Source organism: Onychomys torridus, chromosome 10, assembly GCF_903995425.1.
Source record: "Onychomys torridus chromosome 10, mOncTor1.1, whole genome shotgun sequence".
Classification (NCBI taxonomy): domain Eukaryota; kingdom Metazoa; phylum Chordata; class Mammalia; order Rodentia; family Cricetidae; genus Onychomys; species Onychomys torridus.
This window is the reverse complement of record NC_050452.1, coordinates 37,546,123-37,568,543: the sequence shown is the minus strand read 5'-3', so window position 1 is coordinate 37,568,543 and position 22,421 is coordinate 37,546,123. Positions and strand designations below refer to the sequence as shown.

The window sequence follows — 22,421 nt, the reverse complement described above, 5'->3', positions numbered from 1 at the left end:
CTTCCCCTTGGCACACCTGCCATCCAAGAGTACAAAGCTTTGGCCAGCCTGCAGGCAAAGGGTTAGGGAAGAATGCTTTTCCTGCTTCCGTGGAGGCTGATGCTTGGGGGTATTCCTTATGTGTCACCTCTGAGAGCACTGATGCCATGAGGTCTTGGAAGAAATGCCGAAGGTCACGACTCAAGAAGGGAGCCTGAGCGATGAGTCAGCTGGTAAGCTGGGGCTGGGAAAGTTGGTATGGGCAGGGTAAGTCAGTGGCCCTGTTCAGCTAGCCAGAAACAGGAACTTGGTACACATTCCAAGAAGGGCAGGCACTTGAGAACAGGAAGAGAGGATTCTGGGAAGGCAGCTGGCCTCCAGAGAAACCTGAGGCCACACAGCCACCAACAATGCAGGGACCATCCTTCAAATTGAAATGTGAGACACACAAAAAGAGGCTGAGCTTTACCCTCAGGCAAGAAGACATATAGTGGCCCACGTGACAGATAAATGTCTTCAAAGGCAATCCAGAGGGCAGAAAGAGGACCAAGACCCAAACCCCAGTGAGCTTCCTACTGCCCACAGGTCTAAGCCTGGTTTACACGCAGACTTGGCTTCCTACAACTTTGATCAACTAGTAGTGGACTAGAGAGAACTGGAGACATCTGAGGTCCGTCCAGTGACACTCTCTGTCCAGGATGGTTAAAAAACATGTACTTGAGGTCCAGGCAGGGAGACTGACAGCACACCACCCAGACCTAGCTGCTGCAGTCTGGGTGAGGGATACTGAAGAAATCTACATCCCTGCATTTCCTCCACACACCCCGCTGAAATGCCAGGAAAATCAAACGAGAGAGAAAAGTCTTTTTGCCGTTGATGTATAAATGAGAAAAGAGGGCGAGGTAACACTGACACATATTGTGGGGTGAGGAGAAGACAACTATGAAGTACATACTTCTTCGATGAGGGGGCTAAAAAGCAGGGGCTTAACCAGACTGTTCAGAAAGCTGGATTCCGTGAGGAGGAGGTGAGCCCATCTAACGTGCTCAAGGTTCTGGGCTCAATCCCCAACGCTACCAAAAAAGAAAAAGGTCAGCTGGACCTTCCCACATCCCTCAACCACACAGAGAAGTTAAGTGGCTGTCCTTCTCCACCTCCAGGTCAAGTTTGGACAAACAGCATGAAAGGGTCCTGAGCCCTGACATTCAGCTTGGTCTCTGCTGTGGAAACCAGGTACTCCTTCAGCCTCTAGAGGACCAAAAGAGCCCTCTCTGGTCACTCTCACCAGACCAGCAATGATATCAGAGATCACCCTGATCTCTGACCACATGAATAGTCCAAGGCCAGAGAGTTACCAGAAAAACACCACCTTGGACACATGCGCCATATATACTTCCCATCTCCAGGAAAACTTAAATGTCACACCCACACACCAAAAAGAACTAGAAAAGTCCCAGTCACCTCACCCACCAGCTTTGCACCTGGCCCAGCCCAGCCTTCCTTGGGAGGCCCAGTTGAATCAGCCTAAGAAGCAGCTAAGGTCAACAAGCTCATCCACAGCTTCGGCTTGTTAAGTGCCTCCCCTCAAATTCGAGCAGGTAACCCAGGGCAACCAGACCAGAAGGAACACCTCCAGCACAGTGCCTGTTTTCACTACACTTCTGCAAACCGACAGGGTGTGGCGGGGTACACTTCTAGCCAAAAAAAGTCAATCGGTTCCCCAGAGAGATAAGACCCTGGAAGCGAAAGATAAAAAGAAGTACATAGACACACACACACACACACACACACACACACACACACACACACACACACCTGCTTGAAGAACAAAAAGACAGAGAGCTTTTAAATTAAAAAATGCTAAAAGCATTATTAGAACCAGATGTGGTGACCAATCTGTAATTCCAGCACTCGTAAGGTTAAAGCAGGAGGAGGGGGTTTTGAGCCAGCCTAGGAGGGCATGAATTTCATAGCAAATGGATTCTAGGCGGGCATGAACTCCATAGCAAGTGGATTCTAGGCGGGCATGAGCTACACAGCAAGTGGATTCTAGGCTGGCATGAACTCCATAGCAAGTAGATTCTAGGCTGGCATGAACTCCACAGCAAGTGGATTCTAGGCTGGCATGAACTCCATAGTAAGACCCTGTCTCAATAATAACAACAATAATAATGTTAAAGACACTGAAAACCCCAATGTTAAACTTGGATACTAATATTGAGAAAAATCTTCCTAAAATATTTTAGAAATAACAAGATAGAAATTATGTAAGATACAAAGTAAGAGGATTGATCCAAAATACCTAACATCTAAATAACAAATTCCAAAAAGAAAAAAAAAAAAAAGACAGAAAATAGGAGATAATCACCAATGAAATAATTCATGAAAATTCCCCAAACTAAAAGATGTCAATTCCCAGATTCAAAAGCCCAGCACACTGGATGAAAACAGAGGCAAACCAGGATACAGCACCAGGAAACTTAGATATTGTGGAGAACAAGAGAATACTTCACAACCCCATGGAAAAGCACAGCAGGGCTGTGGCCTCTACTCAAGGTTGCAAGTAAAGATTAAGGAGCCAGAAGTTCCTAATTTAGAAGATACTGGAATAATACCATTGAAATTTCCATCCCAGAATTCTACACTCGGTCAATCTAAAAATTTTGAGGGGAAAATAGATCTCTTCAGTCATTCTTAATCTCAGAAAGATTGACATTCCATGCATACTTTTCCAGAAAGCTCTGAGGAGTCCACCAAAATAGAGGAAGCTACGTGGATAACTAGGAGATGGAACACAGGAAAGAGGCAGTGGGGATTCCCAGGATGCTTAGTGACTGGACAGCCTCTGAGTGCCAGCTGCACCAGATAAATAGAAGCCCACCTCTCCAGAGTACGGTAAGCCAGGAGGTTCAGGTTCAACTTCCTGGGAAAAAACAAAATTAACAGAAAACCAAATTCCTTTTAAAAGGGAAGACTTGGAAAACCAGTCAAGGGTTGTAGATTGAATTAATGAGGAGTGTGTGTGTGTGTGTGTGTGTGTGTGTGTGTGTGTGTGCGCGTGCGCGCACGCGCGCGCTTGGCTTAGCTGTGATTATTGACCTACCATTAATACTGTGGCTTATATTTATCTAGCCATTTCCAAGCCCAAATTCTGTGCCTACATATGTTTACATTTACATTTGTTTGTTCCTTATATTTACATTTGTTTGTTTCCCCAATAGCAAACTATTTGTTTGGGGTTTCTTTTTTTTTTTTAATTTATCCCCCCTTTTTTTCTCTCTAAAAAAAAAAAAATGTAATTTCAACCTCTGTTTCATGGTAGCTTTAGTCATCTGAGCTCTGAACAGTAGAACATACAGAGAATATTAAAAGCTATACTCCAACCTAAGGAAGGGCTGGCTGACCTAGGCAGAGATAAAAAAAGGCGGGCCTAGGAGGAGGCAAGCATGGGGGTATACATAACCTCTACACCCTCTCCTCTAGGTTGCTTTTGGTGGTTGTATTTTCTGACAAATCTCTTCCAACAGCATAATCACATGGAGCAGGAAAAATCTCCCCACTGCCAATAATCACAAGTCAATTTCATGCCTTTCTTACACACTTGGGTGCCCCATTTAGGACCCTAATTGAACCAGAACAACTACCTCCCAAAACTATGGGTAGATATTCAACTTGAAAGACACTCTGCTTCACCTACTATTCCCTGGACAAGATGGGAGCATTGTAAGGGCTCTGAACAGGGGCAGTATCATCAGCAGACACTTCCTGAGCATCCACAGGGGAGCCAGCACCAGATGGAGTATCGATGACCTTACTGATACTGTAGACAACAAATGATCACCCAGGGAGGGGTGAAGTAGATGCCAACCTCTAGAAGAACAGGGGCAGGGCAAGGAAGCGAGGCACCAACCAGGGCAGCCTGGGGAACCTGTAGGCAGAGGTGTGGTTAGAGACCCAAGGACCAAGTTCCCAGGACCCTTGGGGTGCCTGGAGGGAGGCAGGAGACCAGTCATTCTTCAAGAATACAAATGGACCAGGAATTAACCACAGCCTCTCCATTGTTGTTTAAGGTTTTACCATCTACTGATCGTTACAGGTTTGATAAAAACATAGGCCCTGCCCTGCTTTGAAAACAAAAGCACCTTAGTGCAGAATAAAGTAAAGAAACAGTTCGGCAACGCTAAAACATACATTCATACTTTAGATTCTTTCTTATTTGGGAAGAAAGGAAAATTTCTAGGCCAAAGATCCATGTGTAGGGCAAAGGTATTGCCAACTACAGCGTAGCATTGATTTGCATGTGTTTACAATACTTGTCCCACACAGTTCCACAAACCAGAATGCACACACCCTTGTGGGAAGAATGAGGGTCATTAACATAAACATACTACAGAAAGCATGTCAAGGGCAGGAATAGTGATCAGATTAATAAGCCTTTCTTAAACAATGAAACTCTAACTGAACAAAAAGAATGCCTTCAAATACGTAATGTGTAAGTCTAACCACCTTTCTCCCCACTCCCCCATAGAAATCAAGCTATTCCATACTATATTTGAGTCTCGCACACCGAAGAGCTACCCGTGTCATTAATCTATGAAATGCCAAAAATGTACTTAGGAGACTTGATGATATGTTGATGCTTCCTCCTACCACTCCCTAGCTCTGTACAAGAGAATTATCTAGAAAGGGAATAGATTGTCAGAGTTTCCTAAGAGGAAAACGGAGACTCACTGGAAAAAACGCAAGGCATATGCTTAAAGCAACAACTAGGCGGGTTAGCCTTCAAATCCACTTAACCACCAGCCACGCTGTTGTTCCAATTTAACACTGAGATCAGCTCCTCTAATCAAATATTCCAGTTCCCTAAGATTGGCCCGAGATGGGACCTGAGACACAGAAACATATCTGTTATTCACCAATGACAGGAGAAAGTTAAAAGATTTAAGATCCAGAGAAGATGGCACCGTCCTGGGACAAGGTCCACATGGTTTTTCCCAGAGTCTCCAAGCCCCTATTTATCAAGATCCAAACACCACTTTCCAGAGGGAAAAGTAAATAAGTGCACCCGATGGGGTGAGGCGCTCAGGCACAGGCAACTGTGTACCATCTCGTGGATTCTAACTTTCCCCGCGGGACAAGCAGAGAGGAGAAAAGCAGCCTGCGGCTCCACTGGGGACAGAACTCAACCGCGAGTGGTAGAGCCTCAGAAACCAAGTCAAAAAAGGGCTCAGATGTGGAGCCCGGAGAGAGGCTGCAGCCACAGGGAAGGCGCAGCCATCAGGGGAGCGCGCACCTGTCCCCTCTTCCTGGCCCCAAGAGCCCACTCTCACCTCCACGCGAAAGACAGAAGAGCCTTCCCAATCCCCAGTCTCCAGCAGGCAGAGGCCACCTCCCTGTGCGCGCACCGGGTCCGGTCCTCCCCGTCCTAAGACCCTGGGTCCTTACCTAGACGGAGCGAGCGCAGAGACAGCCCGGGACAGCACCACGTCCGGACTGGCGAGCCTGGAGCCCGGCGCGCGCTGACCCTGCCCGTAGCCACGCCCGCCGCCACGCCCACCCCCTTGCTCCGCTCCGGCCCCGCCCCCTCGCCGCCCCGCCTCTGCCCTCCCCGCTGCCCACAGCCCCGAGTACCCCACCTTCCTTCCGCGATTGCAAGAAAGCCCGAGGCTGGAGTCAGAGCGCCCGGCACTATGGCCCGGGCTCCAGGGAGCGTCCCTTATCCACACAGACATGGCGTGGGGTGTAAGTCCGGACTTCCCATCCCAAGAAAAGGCTCGTTTGTCCCCGGCTGGGAGAGCCGGGAGCAGTGGCACCTGTTGGTGGCTGAGAACTTTGTCAAGAACCGACTTCCACTTCCCCTTAGCCCTGGCGGCGGCGGCGGCGGGCGAACCGGATGACGCTGTGCCCTGGGGTGATAAAAAGAATGGGTCGTTTTACTGGCAAGCCTGAGGCAGGAGAGCATAGCATAGGGTCACGTACCTTATTAGTGTATTAACACTTTACCTCGTTGAAGAGTAGAAAACACCTTTCAAGTTATTCACTTGTATTACATACTCTAAAGTACTTAGAACTTGCCCACTGTCACCTAGCTGGCTACTTGAGAAGCTGGCCTTGAAAGGCTGGTGCTGTAGCTCCGAGGTACAATGTTTGCTTTACATCCACAAGGCAATGAGTTTCATCTCTACCTTGAAGTCTAAATTGTCCTTGACAGAAGCCTTTGCTCTCAGGACTCATCTATCATGTACTGTCAGACTGGCATAGTGGCCCACGCCTTTAGTTCCAGCACTTGGGAGGCAAAAACAAGCCCATTTCTGTGTATTCAAATCCAGTCTGGTCTACATACTCGTTCCATGCCGGCCAGGGTTGGGATGTGAAGACCAGAGGGAGAGGGACACAGGACAGGACTGTAATGTTCATGAATTGTCCCTGAGAATACAAGACTGAGCTCTGCCCTCCAAAAGCTTCTGGGACCGAGAGATAGACTAAATTTGTAAAATGTTTGCTATGTAAACATAGGTTGATCACCTAGAACCCACCAAACTAAACCAAACAGCTCTCCACCGGTAATCCAGAGCTGAAGGCAGACACTAAGCATATCCGGGAACTTGCTGGCCAGCCAGTCTAGCCCAACAGGCCAGCTCTGGGTTCAGGTCCAGGTTCCATGAGAGACTTGACCTCAAATCATATGGTAGACAGCAATTGACAAAGACACTCAACCTCTGGCCTCCACGGTGGAGCCTTTTCTCTAAACAGGGGGAAAATCCATGTACACAGGTAAGCAAAGAAACCATTTCACATGTGAGGTGTCTTGACTGAAATACACTGGGGTAAAGAAAGAGAGAGTGACAAGAAGGGGATTTCTCAAAGGAAGTGACTGTGCAGCTGAGGCCTGACTCAGGCAGCCAACCTGAAGATGAAACTGGAGGGGCGGGGTGACGTGAGCATTAGACTCCTCCCTGACACCTGCTCAGGACTTCAAAGAACTGCCTTCCTGTGCTACTTCTGCTGTGATGATGACGATACCGACCTGAGACATCATGTGACAAGATGTCATTTGACAGGGAAAGAAGAGCTGTTTAAAGGACTCGCCTAAAGTCATATATAATCAGGAAGGGGTGAGGGGATGGGAGGAGAACACAGAATTGAACCAATGATCTGTGTCTAAATCCTCTCCCTCCAGGGAAAGCCTTAAGCATCATGAGCCACACTCTGAGTGAACCTCCCCTTCTCTCTCCTGCCTCTTAGGCCCTTCATTGTGATGATTTTTTTCTGCCGTGCAGATGTTCTTGGGGAGAGGAGGTTTGGATCCTGTGAAGGTGTCTGAAAAGAAAAAAAAAAGTGGAGCATGTGTGTGTAGAGAAAGCAAGTTCAGCTATAGTACTGCAGTGTGTGTGTGTGTGTGTGTGTGTGTGTGTGTGTGTGTGTACACTTGGAAACTTATCATATTGACTACCTTGGAAAAGATAAGCACCATTGCCTTTAAAGGGCAACACCACCTGATACTGTGATGCTTAGAACTAATTTCTTGCCATGTGGACTGCTGCCCCTGGATGACCCTCCTGTCTCATATGCTCAACTACATTGAAATGAGGCTTTTGGTGGTAATGAATTTTAAATAATAGACTTTCTGATGCCTCCTTCCTAAAGCTTAAGATCAGAAGAGAAAAAAATTACTCTGCTGCTCTCCTTTAATTCCAAGGAAAACAAGAGAGGACATACCCATCAGCACAACACCTCCATCCCAATAGATTGACAATAATTGGGGGAAGGTTTCCTGGAGAAAACCTTCATTGCACTGTCAATCAAACAGTTCAAGAATGCCCTCCACAAACCATATAGGAGAGAGAGGACCACTGTTATCAGCAGGGTTAAAAGAAAAAAGACAAGGTAAAAAGACAGAGAGACCAGCAGAGAACTTCAAGTCCATCAGTGGGAAAATGGGAAAGCCGAATACAGAATGCACTTGATGTACGATGTTGTGGCTGGGGAAAGGCTCAGCATTCAAAGCATTTGTTGTGTAAGTTTGATGACCTGAGTTAAGTTGCACACATAAGCTGGACACACTTACACAGGCATCTGTGATCCCAGCGTTCCAGTGACAAAGTAAGAGGCAGAGACAGGAGACTCTCTAGAAGCTCCAGAGGCAGCTGATGTCCACAGCTGTCCACATGCTGTATACAATGAGACCCTGTCTCAATGTGAAAGGCAAAGACTGAAGCCCAAAAGTTGTCTTCTGACATCATACATAGAGTGGCATGCACACAACACATATACCATCCCATGTCATCTGTGTGTCTGTGTGTGTGTGTGTGTGTGTGTGTATAATTATCATTAATTATTATTTTCTTCCATCTTACATGAAAAGAGAATACAAAGGTTGGGCTTCCATAACTCAAACAAAAGGTCGAGGATTTAAGATTTCTCCCCTTAAAGCTGGGTGTGGTGGCGCACACCTTTCATTCCCACACTCAGGAAGCAGAAGCAAGCTGATCTCTGTGAGTTTGAGGCCAGCCTGGTCTACAAAGTAAGTTCCAGAATAGCCAGGACTGTTACACAGAGAATCCCTGTCTCAGAAAAAAAATTTTTTCTCCCCTTTCCTCCAAAGTCAAAGCTCAATCATCATTACCCATTACAGCCTTCTCAATAAAGCTGAAGTACAAACTAAGCATTTATATAAATTTCTTGGAGCCCATGATCTCCCTTCTTATAGGGTATTGCCATGACATCTATAAAATTTTTATGTATTTAAATGCTAAATAATAGGTTGACAATTTCTGTTTCTTGAGAGAAAAAAACATACCTTTTTTAATGTGGGTTAAAATTCCACATGGTGCCTAAGAAACATACAGAATCCACCTGAAATGTTTGTAGACAAAGCAGTGTTTGTATCTGGAGTCTGGCACCCCTGTTTGGAAATCTCTGTCTCCATTTTGTGACCTTTGACCTACCCAAAGAACCTGCCCATAATGAATGGATAAATGATAACAATGATGATAATAATACAGATCTTATCAGTCTTGTACAGAGACTCTCTTCCTATGTGAAGAGGACCTCACTGAGATTATGTGATGTGTCTGCCTCTTTCCATTGTGTATCAAAAGCAGTTACTTCTTTGGAACTCAATAGATAGAAGGAAGGAAGGAATGTTGAATGTTAGACACGAAGTTGTTAAGCACACTACCAAGAACAGTTGTTAAGCTAGAGAAATGGCTGGGCAGTTAACAGCACTGGATGGAAAAAGACTTGGTCAGGGGCTGATGGCCCACGCCTTTAATTCCAGCACTCCAGAGGCAGAGACAGGTAGATCTCTGAATTCAAGGTCAGCCTGGTCTACAAAGTGAGTTCCAGGACAGCAAGGAATAAACTGAGAAACCCTGTCTTGAAAAAAGCAAAAAAAAAAAAAAAAGTACTGGATGTTCTTCCAGAGGACCCAGGTTTGATTGGTAGCTCACAACCAGCTCTAACTCCAGTTCCAGGAGGTCTGATGCCCTCTTCTGGACTCTGAAGGTACTACATGCATGTGGCCTGCTAAATTAAACCAGCCCATGGGTTTTTGTTTGGTTTGGTTTGGGTTGGGTTGGGTTTTTTTGTTTTTGTTTTTGTTTTTTTGGTTTTTTTGTTTTGTTTTGTTTTTTTTTTTGGTTTTTCGAGATAGGGTTTCCCTGTGTAGTTTTGCACTTTTCCTGGAACTCACTCACAAAGATCCACCTGGCTCTGCCTCCCAAGTGCTGGGATTAAAGGCATGCGCCACCACCGCCTGGCTTTTTTATTTTAAGATTTACTTATTATTTATTTATTCATTTATTTTTTTACTTTTAATTTTTATGTATAGTGTTCTGTCTGCACATATCTCTGCAGGCCAGAAGAGGGCGCCAGATCTAATTACAGATGGTTGTTAGCCACCATGTGGTTGCTGGGAATTGAACTCAGGACCTTTGGAAGAACAAGCAATGCTCTTAACCTCTGAGCCATCTCTCCAGCCCCAGCCTATGTATTTTAAGGATGTCTTAACTTTAGAATAAAAGTCAGAAAATGTGTTGCATTGGGAGAGAGGTTATACCTTTATTTCCATGAGAAACAAAAGGCTATACATTTCTTCAAAATTAATAAAGATCAAATTTGACTGGAGGAGGCCTCTTGAAAATCTTGGCTGCAGACATAAGGAGGAAACCAAGAAAAACTCCAAGACAGGTGACATACATGCTTATCCCTCTACTATGGGAACAGCTCTGAATTGAATGAGATATGACAAGTCTTGTTGGCTACAGAGTCCTCATGACTTATTATTACATGCCATCCTTCCATAAGGCATGGATGGAGATTTATATTACAGTTTTCTGCAATCCAAACGGACTTAGAAAGTTGACAGATGTCTTTTACCTGCTCAGACACAGAGCAGAGAATCATCTTTAGCTGACTTGTGCACACCACACATTCCATACTTGTGCTAATGCAGATATGTGTATTACCTTTAAAAAAGTTTGTATGTTTTCAGAAGAAAAGGACCAGATGCCAATGAGGACAAGTAGCCCCAGTGACCCAGCCACTCAGAATGCCTCTGTTGCAGTTTCTTCAGACATCTGCATCCAGAACAACTTCAAAGTGGCTAGCTGAGATGGTCCAGCCTCATAGACTACTCCAGCCAGGACTTCAGATAAGCCTTGCAGTTTCCATCACACACAGACTGAACGCCAAAGGATATAGCTAGCTCTCCAGGACTTGACTATTACCCCAATTTTCTCAGGGTTCCCTAAAGATGCCTTCATCCCCAGACAGCATGAAGTAATTTTAAGAACATGATGCCCACATTCTCGAGAGGTGGGGTGGGTGGTTTTTTGGTCATTCAGTGGGTTATGGATGTTTGTCATTGCTTAGGGGAGCTAGTTGCAAGTTGTTATTGATCATGGTCAGGGAGGAAACTAAACAAAGGAGGTTAGGTTAAGGGGTTTAAGGGGTTCCTTCCTTCCTTCCTTCCTTCCTTCCTTCCTTCCTTCCTTCCTTCCTGTCTGTCTTTCTTTTCCTTTCCCCTATCCTTCTTTCTCTCCTATCTAGTGAAAAAGGGGGGAAGGATAGGAATGACCGGATAAAAGAGTAGATGACTGAATCTACTTTTAAGCTAAAAACAACTACTAGTCTCAACTATTTCACATTGTTGTGGATTTTGTAGATTGATACAAATTATAGTTATTTTGTTAGAACATACTGTCTATATGTTTCTACTCTTGTTTAAGGTATTGTACCTATGCAGCTCATTTGAAAATGTAATATAAAATTCTCATCCTTGAAAACTATTATCACAAACTATTCAGGATAATTAAGAAATGCAGGTTCGTCATCTGTAACAATCAAATTTGCAGTCATGTTAGGTATGTTTTCAATTCCACACATGCCTGTGGCAAATAGCCTAAGAACGAGACAGGTGAAGGAGGGATGGAGGGGAGGAGGAGGAAGAAAGGAGGAAAGAAAGAGATAGTCCGAGGAAAGAAGCGTACTATGTAGAAGAGGCAAGGGGGCGGCAGGTGAAAGTGTTGGTACTAATAACCGAATAACTCTAATGGCAAGTCCATGAACGCGCTACAGTGATGGATGCTTGTCTGGAAGGGAGAACCAATGGACCGCTTGTTTCTGGAGCAATAGTCATTACCTAATCTAAACAACAGTGACAGGTGGTGGGTGGACAGAAAGAATGAATGAAAGAAAGAAGGGAGAAAGTCATGAATGGTGCTACCAGACCATGATCAATGATTTGCTTTTTGCCACATCAGAGTCTCCTGAGAGGAAGAGGACAGGGCTGACACAGTGTTTCAAAGATACAAGAGCTGAAACTTTCTCCATTTGGCAAATGACGTAAAGCTACAGAGTAGGAAGTTGAGCAAACCTCATACTGGGTAAATGCAAAGAAATTCACAATAAGACCCACCACGGTTGAACTTCATAATGTTAAAGAGAAAAATACTCTTGAAAGCAGAGAAACGTGACCTTGACCTTAAACAAGAAACCAACTCCAAGGACAGCTGGTGTGTCATGGGAAACCTGGCAGAGGGAAGTGGGAGAGATTTCCTGAGGGCTGAAAGAAAGTAACTGTCCCCAGGCAGTGGTGGTGCACACCTTTAATCACAGCACTTGGGAGGCTCTGGAGGCAGTGGGATCTCTGTAAGTTCGAGGCCAGCCTGGTCTACAGAGACAGCCAGGGATATTACACAGAGAAACTTTCTCTTAAAACAAGAACAAAAACAAAAAACAAAAAAACAGGAGATAAAATGTTCATACTTCCTCAACTGAGGCAAAAATGACATCAATAGAAGTTGTGCCTATGTAAAGCCTGAAGTGACTCGTAAAGAGCTATACACAAGGACTGGAGAGAGGGCTCAGCAGTTAGGAGCACTGGCTGCTCTTCTAGAGGAACTGGGTTCCATTCCTAGCACCCACATGGTGGCTTACCACCCTCTGTAACCAGTCCCAGGGATTCAGAACATAGTAAAACAAACATACATGTTTATCAAGTGTCTAGGACATATATACCAAGACAGATCATAGCTGGGTCACCACCACAAACTGCATCAAAACAGACCATAACTAGGTCACCACAAACTGCAGCAAGACAAACTACAACTGGGTCAAACATCAAACCACTAAAAAACTGTAAATGCCTGGAATCATACATGCTGTCTTTTCTGATTATAAAAAAATTCAAACTCGGGGTTGGGGATTTAGCTCAGTGGTAGAGCGCTCGCCTAGTAAGCGCAAGGCCCTGGGTTCAATCCTCAGCTCCAAAAAAAAAAAAAAAAAAAGCACAAAAAATTCAAACTCAAATGTAGAATACAATAACAAGAGAGCTGGACATGGTGATGCATGCATTTAATCTCAGCACTCCAGAGGCAGAGGTAAGTGGAACTCAGTTTGAGGGCAGCTTGGTCTACATATTAAGTTCGAGTCCAGCAATGTCTACATAAGAAGACCATATTTCAAAATAATAATAATAATAATAATAATAATAATAATAATAATAATAAATAACAACAACAATGGAACTATCTCCAAGCAATATTTGGGACTAAATAATGTACTTGTATACAATTTATTTATGTCTATTTTTCATGTGCGCTGGTGTTTTGCCTGCATGTATGTCTGTGTGAGGGTGTCAGATCTTAGAGTTACAGACAATTGTTAGCTGCCGTGTGGGTGCTGGGAATTGAACCTGGGTCCTCTGGAAGAGCAGTCGGTGCTCTTAACCACTGAGCTTATTTACATTGAGACTCCAGTCCCAATAATGTAAATAAGTCAAAGATCAAAGACAATTTCCAGAGAAAGTAAAAAAACAAAAAACAAAAAACCCCAAACTTTGAGTTAAGTAAAAAGCAGTAAATGAATGCATTAGAAAAGAGTTACATCTCAAATTGCTAATCTAAGCTCTGTTATAAGAATCCGGGGGGGGAAGAAAGAGTATACCAATGCAAAGCTAACAAGAAATAACAAATGCAAAAACCAGAGACTTAAGAACAAAACAAGTGTGAAGTGTCAGTGAAAGAAAAGCCTTGTAAAGATACTTTTAAATTATTTTTAGATTATAATTACATCATTTCCCCCTTCTCCTTTCTCCTCCAAACCCTCCCATATAACCTGCTTATTCTCTTACAAATTCATGGCCTCTTTTTCTTTAATAGTTGTGTGTGTGTGTGTGTGTGTGTGTGTGTGTGTGTGTGTATCTGTGTGTGTATGTATGTGTGTATTATGTGTGTGTGTGTATCTGTGTGTGTATGTATGTGTGTGTGTGTGTGTATCTGTGTGTGTATGTATGTGTGTATGTATGTGTGTGTGTGTGTGTATCTGTGTGTGTATGTATGTGTGTATGTGTGTGTGTGTGTGTGTGTGTGTGTGTGTGTGTGTGTAGATAAGACTAGCAGTGAAACACATCTGGCAAGACTCAAAGTAAGAAGAAAACCAAGACCAGGACTAGACCAGGCTGCGCTGCTGCATAAAATGGTGGAGACACACCCTGGTCTCCTCCTATTAGGGCTAATGGGGAGGGGGCGGCAGGAACCTGGGTAGATGACTACCCCTAGGGAGGCAAGTTCCCCTTAAGACAGTAACTCTTCCTTCCCAGAATTCCTCACCCCAGTGCAGTCCCCAGCAGCTGAGCTGAGGCTGGCTGGTTTTGTCATCTTCCTCAGGCCTGAGTCAGAAACGTGGAAATATTTCCTGCTCTTCTCTTTTTCTTTCAGAGGGTGGCCAGAACACGAATATTTTTCTAAGGTCCCTCGCTGAGGTTGTGGGCTTCCTTACTCTTAGTAAACCTCCCCTCTTGTGGTAGGGCTGCCTACTGACTGGGGAGTGACCTCCGTGACTGAAGGAGTCATTCTTTCTCTTCCTCATTCTTTTCTTTCCTCTCAGGCAGCTGGAGAGACACAGCTTGCCCACCGCGGACTCTTTCTTTTAAATAATGATAAACTGTCCTCAAGTTTCCCTCTGTGCCTGTTCTTAAATTCTTTTATTAATGAGATTAAGAACCCCAAGAGGGGAAATCTTTATTTCCCAGGTGTGGCTTTCCTGGTACTCCTCAAGATTTCACTACCTTCTAATTCCTTAATTGGCAGAGAAACGGACCATTCCCGCACCCTAGATGGTACCATTCTTACAGATCTTCCAGGAATCAGAAGAATAATTGAATGATGTGATATTTTGTTTGTGCTTTAACAAATAAAGCTTGCCTGAAGATCTGAGTGGGAAGCTAGCCACTAGAGGCCAGGCAGTGGTGGCACACACCTTTAATCCCAGCACTGGGGAGGAGGAAACAGGAAGTGATATGGCTGGACAGAGAGAGGAAGTGATAAGATAGGGTAGAGACAGAAGCTCGGCCTTTCAGGCTGAGGATTCAGTAGAGGTAAGAAGTCTCTCTAGTGGCTGGTTCCTTTACTGATCAGCTTTTACCCCAATATCTAGCTCCAGGTTTTTATTATTAAGACCAATTAGGCTGGGCGGTGGTGGCGCACACCTTTAAACCCAGCATTCGGGAGGCAGAGGCAGGCAGATCTCTGTGAGTTTGAGGACAGAGAAACTACACAGAGAAACCCTGTCTCAAAAAAAAAAAAAAGTCCAATTAGCATTCATGCTACAGACTGGTACAAATAACCTTACATACATCAATGTGACAGTTTATATCAAACTGATTTTTTTTTAAGCCTGAATTACAATTCAGTCAACATGAAATACATATACCAGAAAGTCCTGTAACCATTAAAGTCCTGTAACCATGTAATGGACAATTTAAAAGCCCCCAAAGCAGCTTCAAAACCAGGATGGTTTCAGTAGAGAAACAAGGAGAAGGAAAGCCAAACTGTGACCCTGGGTAAAGTATATCAGCTCCCAAGGAAACTCCAGTTCCACGAACTCCAAAAGGCTGTCCAATTATCCAGAGATGAGCTCAGCCTGGACTAAAGGGGGATTTGTACAGGTGAGCTAAAAGTCAGCATCCCTCAGGGCTTGTGAGGCCAGTCCTCCTCTACCAAAAGGAGTCATTTCCCTTGTCTCTAGCAGGTGGGACTTACGATGACCTGTGGTGTCTATTAGCATATCAAAGCTCACACTGGCCTCCAGCCTAGCCTCCCTCAGTATCACAAGTACCTATTACACATTTCAAAGTCCATTTCAAAGTCCACGCTAACATCCTTGCCCTTCTCACCTCCTTCCCTATCCTAAGCTCCCTCCAGCTCAATGTCTTCCCTCCCCCCAGCTACCTATTCTCCTTATAACCCTGCTATTCTTGATATAGACTCTCTCTTTCTCTGCTCTATTCCTGCTTCTCTCACTGTGCTTTACTCTCTATCTCCTGCATCCCCCCCCCCTCAGATAGCCCTGGCCATGTCCAGTCTACTGGCCATGTTCTCTCAAACTTCTTTCTCTCTCTGCTCTGGACTCTTCCAGATGCCCCTGGCTCTCTCTCTCTCTCTCTCTCTCTCTCTCTCTCTCTCTCTCTCTCTCTCTAACAGTAAAAGCCTTCCCCTTAACCATATCATACAGTGGTTGTCTTAGTTAGGGTTTCTATTGCTGTGAAGAGACACCATGACCAGGCAACTCTTATAAAGGAAAACATTTAATTGGGGCTGGCTTACAGTTTCAGAAGTTTAGTCCATTAGGATCACAGAAGGAAGCATGGCATTCTGCAGGCAGACATGGTGCTGGAGAAGGGGCTGAAAGTTCTACATCTTGAGCTGCAGGCAGCCAAAGGAGACTGTGTACCACACTAGATGTGTCTTGAGCATATGAAATCTCAAAGCCCGCCCCCACGGTGACACACTTCCTCTAACAAGGCCACACCTCCCAATGGTGCCACTCCCTAAATGCTGTGCATTCAAACACACGAGACTATGGGGGCCACACCTATTCACACCACCACAGTGGTCACGTCACCAGTTTATATACAAAGCATAGGCCATTCCAAAAGTTCCTGGTGTAGGTAGGCAAGGGCGCAATGAAAACACCAAACAGTTCTGTGGGTAGAAAGGAAGGTTTATTTGGGGAATTCAAACTACCAAGGTGCAGATGTAAAAGTCTTATTAAATAAGAAACACAGAGCCAAATGCAGAGTTAAAAGCCCAAGAGGTCAGAGCAGTAGCTAAGAGCTGAGACTAAAAACCCTTTCTTACCCTTCCTGCCACTGCCGTCCTTCCTCTCAGAAAGAGACCTACTTCCTGTGTATCTGTCTTTTATATAGACTGTCTGTTCTGCCTTCTCATTGGTTGTAAATTCAACCACATGACCTCCTCATCACTGCCTGTCTATATAGACCTCCAGGTCTTCTATGGTTGGTATTGAGATTAAAGGCATGTGTCTCCATGCTGGCTGTATCCTTGAACACAGAGAGATCTGCCTGTCATGTAATCGGGATTAAAGGTGTACGCCACCACTGCTCGGCTTCTGCTATGGCTTGCTATTAGCTCTGACCCCCGGGCAACTTTATTTATTAACATACAAATAAAATCACATTTCAGTACAAATAAAATATCACCATACCAAGGCTAAGTGGTGGAGGGGGGAGCAGAGAGAATAGCAAAAGGCAGGAAAGCCTTGCCAGTTTTAAGGGAGTGTGTTGAGGTGGGATAAGGCATGTAAATTGGAACCTCTCAGGAAGTAAAGTAGTGGGAGGAGAGGGTTCATGAGCTACAACAACCTGGGAGACACAGTGTGGGGAGTTGGATCTGTTTCAGGCCTGTTTGAGTTAATATGGAACTAGATGCCATTGCCAAGACAGTACGGGAAATAATGGTTTTTCCTGATGAACAGAAACCCACTTCTTAAGGTTTCTGAGAGACGCTGATTTTAGGCTTTATTTATCTACTAGCAATCCTTCTCATTTCTCTGGCAGAGTCCAGTCTAGTCTGACTGAGCCTAGACTATCATTTAGGACACTGTCAACAGTACTGCACTTTTGGGGCCCACTTTGGACCTACCATCTGGGACTATGCAACCCTGTGATTATTGCTTGATTCCAAGGACGTGGGTAGCTAAAATGCAATTTCCTTACCAGACTATTGGACGAAGGCTCAAAGTTGATGATATTTAGCTTTAAAAAAAATCAGAAATACATCATATACTCTGGTATTGTAAACTGGTTACATGTGACTGCATAAAACCTCAGAGCCATGCACACATAGTTTTTTCCAGGGCCTCCACCCAGAGGTACTCAGCCAAATAAATCCTAAAATACAGATATTTTGTGTTATTTGTGTTTAGATGGAAGAACATTTTGCCTGTTCTAATTAATTCCTTTCCTCCAGGACTAATCTCACCACCACAGTCTTGAAGATGTTAGGAAAAGCCCTTCCCCTATGCTTTCTCTGTGGTCAGATAGATTCCCTATCACTACACAGCACAATGCATGGCCCAAGGCAAGTGAAGCATCCCCATTCAACTTCTTTCGTGGCTTCTCACATTGGGCACAAAGCCCATTGGGAAGTTTGGCCAGCCAGGTACACTGATCTGATTATCAGGAAATAGGTTCCCACTGTTAACTAACCTCTGGATCTTGTCCAAGAAGTTAAAAAAAAATATCTTTTTCTCTTAGTTTTTTTTCCCCTATTTGCCCATTGTGAGTGTCTATATTTTGTTTTGAGACAAATACTATAAACTGTCTTCTCTGAGATTATTTCTTCAACATGAGTGGTTTTGTGAAAACAGCATCTACTGGGTAAGTTCACCTTACACCTTTGCCAGGAGCTGTTTATTGAACTGTCAAATAGGTGAATAAATTAATAAACTTCTCTTTGTAGGAGAATACTGGCTGATGAATTCAATTCTATCTTTTCAAAGAATCCTTTATCACCGGGAGGTGGTGGCACATGCCTTTAATCCCAGCTCAGGGAGGCAGAGTCAGGCGGATCTCTGTGAGTTCAAGGCCAGCCTGGTCTACAGAGTGAGATCCAGGACAGGCACCAAAGCTACACAGAGAAACCCTGTCTCAAAAAAAAAAAAATCCTTTATCCTGGACTGCTGACATAGGTTCACTGCTCTTTGTAAGTTCCTGCATTAACTTTAGAAGAAGAAAAACAATTCTTAAGGCTATATAAACAGAAAGTTCTTGAACATCTTTCCATAATGATGAAATTTGGGTCTTCAGAGGTTGGCAGAGACATCCAAAAGGCCATCTCAGGGTGCTAACTCTTCATGGATCCCAAGGGCTGACACTTCAACCATCAATAGTAAGATAGTATAAGAACATGGATGTGAAAACACAGCTCTCCCCTTAAAGGTAATAAGAGACAACGTATTCTGGAGCCATTTCAAGTGACCATGGCCCAGGAACACAGATTTAGGTTACCCCAAATTCCATGTTCCACCTTGAAAGAAGGTTCATAGTTTCACTGAGCAAAGAAAGTCACAAATCTAGGTAACTTCAAAATGTATTTGGTGGGTACATCAGTGTGTGGTTATGGCAGGATGGAAGAAGCTGCTCTGTAGGCCTCAGATGCTATCTGATAACACTCTTAACTTTCTGGTTGGTGGAAGCTAGTGGTCTACTAAGTTAATCCATTTCAAGAAGGCTTTATCTGTTAGTCACTTGATGTTAGTTCTGGCACAGAGGTGGGCAAGGAATGGCTATTAGGGGGTTAATGCTAGCCCAAGATAAGGTAGTTAGCCTCTGGACATGCAGCATTCCAACCTCACCACCTCACTTCAGTTTTAATCAGTCTTTGCAGACACAGATTGCTTCCAGGAATTGTCATTCACAGGAATCTGACAGCTTCATGTCTGGGTGACTTCAGAGAAGGAACAGTGTGGGGCAGGGAGGTTAGCTAGCCATCTTCCTTGAGTGACCCTTGGCTATGTATTTCCTGATGCCTAATGTGATAAGAAAGAGAGAGGAGAGAGAGGGAGAGAAAGGGAGAGAGAGAGAAAGAAAGAGAGAGCGAGAGCACTATCTTTCTGCTATATCTACTTATTTATCTATTTATTTATTTTTATTGTTTATGAATGAGTGTTTGCCTGCCTGTATGAGTGTGCACCATGTGTGTGCAGTGCTTGTGGAAGCCAGAAAGGGTCAGATCCTGAAGACAGAAGTTTTTCCTGTCCCATCCAGCCCCATGGTCCCACAGCTGCTTATAAAATAATTACATAGAGGCTTAAATTAATTACAAACTGTATGGCCTATAGCTTCAGCTTCTCACTAGCTAGCTCTTTTTTTTTTTTTTCTTTTGGTTTTTCGAAACAGGGTTTCTCTGTAGCTTTGGAGCCTATCCTGGACTAGCTCTATAGACCAGATTGGCCTCCAACTCACAGCGATCCACCTGCCTCTGCCTCCCAAGTGCTGGGATTACAGGCGTGCGCCACCACTGCCCGGCCATCTAGCTAGCTCTTATAATTTAACTCAACCCATTCTTATTAATCTATATGTTGCCACGTGTTCCATGGCTTTGTCTGTGTACCATTACATGTTGTTCCTTGGAAGGGCAGGCTGGCATCTCTCCTGACTGCATCCTTCTTCTCTCTGTGTCTCTGCTTGGATTTCCTGCCTGCCTCTAAGCTGTCTCGCTATAGGCCAAAGTAGCTTATTTATTAGCCAACCAGAGCAACACATACTCACAGTGTACAGAAAGGCATCCCACAGTAAGATCCCCTGGGACTGGAATTACAGATAGTTGTGAGCTGTCATGTGGCCAGCTCCTCTGCCAGAGCACCCAGTGCTCTTAACCACTGAGCCATCTCTCCAGTCCCTCTACTATATTTAATATTTATTAGGAAATAGGAAAGTTAAGAATACAAACTTTCTGTGAGTTTGAGGCCAGCCTGGGCTACAGAGTGAGTTTCAGGAAAGGTGCAAAACAATACAGAGAAATCCTGTCTCGAAAAACAAAACAAAACAAAATACATAGTAAGAGCCATATGTAAGAGTTTGGGCACTAGATGCACGTGAGGGGTACATTATAGAAACTGTTGACCTGACTGCTCCATAATATAGTTAAGGGTTTTACTGTATGTAGCTTTGAGAGAGAACAGCCAGAGGCATCTGGAAGGCTCCAGAGCACAGAGAGAAAGAAGTAAACTAAACATGGCCAGCAGACTGGACACAGCCAGGGCTGTCTGTGAGAGAGGAGACGAGCAGGAGATAAAGAATAGAGGAGTTGCTGGGCGGCGGCAGCAGCGCACGCCTTTAATCCCAGCACTCGGGAGGCAGAGCCAGGAGGATCTCTGTGAGTTCATGGCCAGCCTGGGCTACCAAGTGAGTTCCAGGAAAGGCGCAAAGCTACACAGAGAAACCTTGCCTCAAAAAAAAAAAAAAAAAAGAATAGAGGAGTTAGCGAAAATAGCTGGGAAGAGGGAAGCCCATGAGCTGGAGGCAGTTTAGGGTAAGGAAGGAGGTGAGAGGGGCTAAGATGCTCGTGTGGACTTTGAAATGTGTAACAGGTACTTGTGGTACTGAGGGAGGCTGGGGGCCAGCGTGAGCTTTGATATGCTGATAAGTGCCTTACCTTCCGCCAGAGGTAAGTAAATGACTACTCCTCCTAGAAGATGGGAACTGTTTTCACTTATTCCTAACGACTGCTGGCTTTCCTCTGGCCACCAGAAATCCCCCTATAGTCCAGATTCCTTCATCTCGGGATGTAAGTACTGCATCCATGTGGACACCTGGAGTTTTCTTTGCAGCTGACAAGAGCCAGTACATTAATGTATACAAATGGTTTCATTCAAAGAATCGTGAGTAAACAGTCACATTGTTAATACAAACTGCAGTCGCTTATCTCTTCAGTCCTACCTTACTATTGTTTTTTGGTTTTTGTTTTTTTAATTTGCTCACTTTTGTCACTTAAATTTCTTCTTAATAAAAGCATCACAAGCGCGAAGGTTCATTCTCTCCTCTCTTGGCTTCAGCTTGCCGTGACCAGCTCTCAGCTCCTATGCCAGCAGCACCCTGCTGCGGGCCATCCGTAGACAGACGCTCCTCATTTTGCCTGGCCTGGAGCCTTTTCTAGCAGCCCCAGGCCTACCTTCCAGCATGCCATGGCAATTGCGATGAATGGGAACCTTTCTAACTCCGTCAGTTCAGAGCAACAACTGTTGGGTAGGAAATAAAATAGACTCGAATGCAGGCTACACATAACTAAAAAGTAAAAAGAGCCAGGCAAAAATATTACGTTTATCATTACAGATATCCCGATTATTATTATTTGTGTGTGTGTGTGTGTGTGTGTGTGTGTGTGTGTGTGTGTGTTGCTTGAATGTATGTCTGTGTACCACATGAGTGTCTGGGACCCTCTGAGACCAGAAGAGTACTGGATCCCCTGGAAATTATAGACTATTGTGAGCTGCCATGTGGATACTGCCAATTGAACCCCTGCCCCCTTGAAAAGCAACCAATGTTCTTAACCTCTGAGCACTCTCTCCAGCCCTGTATTGTTTTCATTATTTTGCCAACACGATACCATTTATTATGCCTGCTGGTGCCCACAGGAGGTAACTTGCAAGAGAGCATGAAGGCCCCCAATAGGGTCCAGCATCCTTCTGCTATTTGGAGCTGCCCGGACCCAGGCTTTGGCTTTGGGGTGTGCCTGGAGATCGAGGCCAGGACTGCATCCTGGCAGAAGGAGGGTTCTCAGGATAACTTTTTCCAGAGTCCTCGGGGCTGGAGCAAAGCTGCGGCCCTACCAGACAGTGGGAATCCACAGATTCGCCCTTACCTGTGCCGCTGCTGGCAGTACCAGGTTAACCCACTCAAAGCTGGGGGCCTGGGGCAGGCTACTCTCCGGGATAGAAGGTTCGGGCTCCATCTAGTCCTATCGGGACACTTCTGCCGCCTGAGTCTCTCAGCTCCATTAGAGCTGGGTGGGAGGGACCTACCCTTCCAGTGGACCCCTACCCTTCCAGCCCCCCTCCAGGTTTTGGAGGTCCTGGAGCACACCTCACCGCCCCTCGGTCCAGCCCCCAGGATCATCCCTTCTACCCTTCCTCTG

General features: G+C 44.8%; 1 protein-coding gene and 1 non-coding gene across 2 annotated transcripts in view; one reads left to right on the top strand and one right to left on the bottom strand.

Moving 5' to 3' along the window:
• Positions 1–5,465, bottom strand: part of Tec (tec protein tyrosine kinase) — a 105,631-nt gene extending 100,166 nt beyond the window's left edge. Inside the window, exon 1 of the mRNA XM_036201036.1 lies at positions 5,425–5,465. The gene's annotated coding sequence lies outside the window, so the exon portion shown is untranslated. The remainder of the gene's footprint in view (positions 1–5,424) is intronic.
• A 7,216-nt stretch (positions 5,466–12,681) lies between these two features.
• Trnat-agu lies at positions 12,682–12,754 on the top strand. The gene has a single exon. It is a non-coding gene; the product is annotated as a tRNA-Thr (tRNA).
• Positions 12,755–22,421: the final 9,667 nt, after the last annotated feature.